Genomic DNA, 3,068 nt, shown 5'->3' with positions numbered 1-3,068 from the left:
TGTCCTGAGAGTTAGAGAAAGGTTTTGGTACAATCAACCGTTGGAAAAAATAGAGCAATCAGCTTGCTTTGAGGTTCCAGTTCAAAAACTTGTGGAGTAGTGTTAGATCTATCATTGTTGACTTCTTCCGAGTCCTTAGGCTTTTTAGCCCTAAACAGAATAGTTTTATCAATGGTCTTCCTACTCCTAAGAGTGGTGATAGATTTAGTTTGCTCCATCTGATTTGAAGAGCTTGGGTCACTGACCTCGTATTGCTATTTTGGATTGGGAAGAGGTTGAGCTGGAAGGCTTCCTTTTTCCCCAATCGTATTTTTTGTCTCAAGCCCATATATGACCTTTGTAAGGTCATGAAAGGCTTGTAGCATACCCTGATTGAAAAGCTCTTAATTTTGAAGATGCTTTAGGACCAGATCCTCTTGAGGTTTCTCTTAATTCAGAATTTTATTAGGGAATCCTTGAGGAGTAGCAGTTTGTCTATTCCTCCAACTGAAATTTGGATGATTTCTCCAACTAAGATTGTAAGTATTAGAGGTGGGTCCTTTGAAAGGCCTCTGGTAATTGTTTACGACATTTGATTGCTCATTCAGAATTTCTTGAAAAGAAAGTATTGTTAGATAATTTTCAGTTGTATGAATATTACAAGAACAAATATCGTAAAAAGTTTCCTTAGCCTTATCCTTTTTGAGTTCCTTGGCCTCAAGTTTCCTTGTGAGATTAGCCACTTTAACATTTATATCATCTTCTTCTTTCAAAAGATATATTTTGTCTCTCTCCTTTGATTGAGTAGGCTTAGAAGTGGTGCTAGGTTTTGGGGAGATGTCCCATGATTATGCATTTTCAGCAAGTCTATCAAAATAATCCTACACATCATCGACATTTTTATTCATAAATTCCCCATTGCACATTGTCTTGACCAATTAGCGTATGGAAGATGTCAGCCCATCATAGAAGAAGTTTGTGATGCACCACGTTTCAAAACCGTGTTGTGGGCATGAACTAACAAGATCCTCGAACCGCTCCCAACATTGGAAGAATGTTTCATCTTCCTTTTGGGCAAAGTTCATAATTGACTTTCTAAGGGTGTTCGTTTTATGGTATGGAAAAGTTTTCTTTATGAACTCCCTTGTCATGTCGTTCTATCTACCAATAGATCGTGGCCATAATGAATGCAACCACATCTTAGCTTTCTCTTTCGAAGAAAAGGGAAAGAGTCTCAGCCTGACTGTGTCCTCAGTCACATTAGGAAAGTATAAAGTGGTTATGATCTCATCAAACTCTTTCAAGTGTAAATATCGATTTTCATATTCAAGTCCATGGAATTTTGGAAGAGTTGGATCACACTTGGCTTGATATCCATGTTTCTCGTGTTTTCTGAAAAATCCATGCATGAAGGTGTGCTCACCCCCGCTGGTTGTAAATAATCTCATAAAGTATGGTGGGGGTGCTTAATGCACCTCGTTTTCATCTTGAATTTCCTCAACCCTAGGTAGAGGAGGATTTGGAGGTTGATTGGCAGTCGTAACTTCAGTTAACTCTGAGGATCTCTGGTGGTTTTAATCCTATGATGGATAGATATCCCCTTAACTAATCCTCATTCACTCAAGAGACATCAAGTGTTATCCCGGACCCACTTGGGCATGAAACACTCTCAGCCCTCAAGTAACTAAGCTAACCTAAACCTAAAAGAGAAAGAGAACTAAAGCAATTAGAAATCTAGAAAAAGAAAGAGAGAAAATTAGAAAGAAGTTACCAAATTAGAAGTTTATATATTAAGATCCTACAAAACAGAAAAGCAAGTTAGTTTCTAAAAGAAAATTAAGAAAGTTCCTAACCTAGAAATAAAAAGATAAGTTAGTTTCTAAAAGTAATTCAGAGAAACCTAACCTAAAAATAGAAAGTAAATAAACTCTAATCTTAACCTAATTCCAAAGCTAGTTAACCTCAAAAAAATGAAACCATTAATCCCCAGTGACGACACCAAAAACTTATTCATAACCCCAAGTGTAGGGTCCCGATGTAGTAATAATCTCAGTAAGACCGAGGTCGAATCCATAGGGACTAAACTCGTGTGTATTCTAAAAGTAACTAGAATCAAAACTAGAAGAAGATTTAAATCTATATTGGGAATAAAAGGAAGTAATCATGAGGTATTTAATTGGAAACTTAAGAATTCAAAGGTGGGAACTAGGGTGCCTAAGGATCCACTTTGTAAGACCTATATCCTAGTTTGTACTGTTCCGTCGACTCCCACGATCCTTCCCGTCGAATTCTGGTGACTCGCAATGCGTAAACTTCATTTGTGCACAACCCTGAGTCGTGTCCCGTATTCCAGAGTTGGCTCAACCTGAGACTTGTACCATTGCGACCGCACCGTCATCGAGATTCCAATGCCACGTCTTGCATACCAATTCGATACCTGGGCCATGAGATGTGGGCTCGCGTTCAGTTCAAGGAAAACACCGTGCGTTTGCAATCCCAAGGGAATCTCTACATTATATCCCATCAATCAATCAATCAATGCTTTCTTTCTCCTTAAGTCAAGCAACCCCAAAGTCAACTATTTCTCACCCTCTCTCTTACACACCCATACATGTCAAGTACACCATCACCTCACATCCATCACTCCATCACCTATCACCTCTCTTACAACCACCCATCCACTTTCTCTTTCTCTTCACATTTTCCAAGCAACCAAGCAAAGAAAGAGTGGTGGACATCTAAGCTTTTCCATGAGAAAAGAGTGAGTGTGTGTGGCCCACTTCCCACCCCAGAATCCTTTATCCTAGCCATTCATCTCTCATCATCTTCCATTAAAGAGAAGCACAAGGAGATCAGCGTTCCATCAGACCAAGAAGATCGAACGGTGGGTGCTTCTATAGGCTTAGATTTCATTCTTTTGATGATGGGCCAAGTGGGGCCTACCGATTATGGTATGGATCTCACTATAGACCCTCGACATAGCCGATGGCCCACCTTGATTCTCATGATCATTCCATGATAAGGCCATTCTCTATGGACCCCATCATGATGTTTACTTTCTAGATTGAAAAGAGGGCATCTAGACCTTC

At 39.4% G+C, this 3,068-nt stretch overlaps 1 non-coding gene across 1 annotated transcript; it reads left to right on the top strand.

The window, feature by feature from the left end:
- Positions 1 to 975: 975 nt before the first annotated feature.
- LOC131219751 (small nucleolar RNA R71) lies at positions 976 to 1,082 on the top strand. Its single transcript, XR_009158396.1, has one exon. It is a non-coding gene; the product is annotated as a small nucleolar RNA R71 (small nucleolar RNA).
- Positions 1,083 to 3,068: the final 1,986 nt, after the last annotated feature.

Source organism: Magnolia sinica, chromosome 11 (assembly GCF_029962835.1).
Source record: "Magnolia sinica isolate HGM2019 chromosome 11, MsV1, whole genome shotgun sequence".
Classification (NCBI taxonomy): Eukaryota; Viridiplantae; Streptophyta; class Magnoliopsida; order Magnoliales; family Magnoliaceae; genus Magnolia; species Magnolia sinica.
The sequence above is the reverse complement of the archived record's forward strand: the minus strand, read 5'-3'. Positions and strand labels throughout refer to the sequence as shown.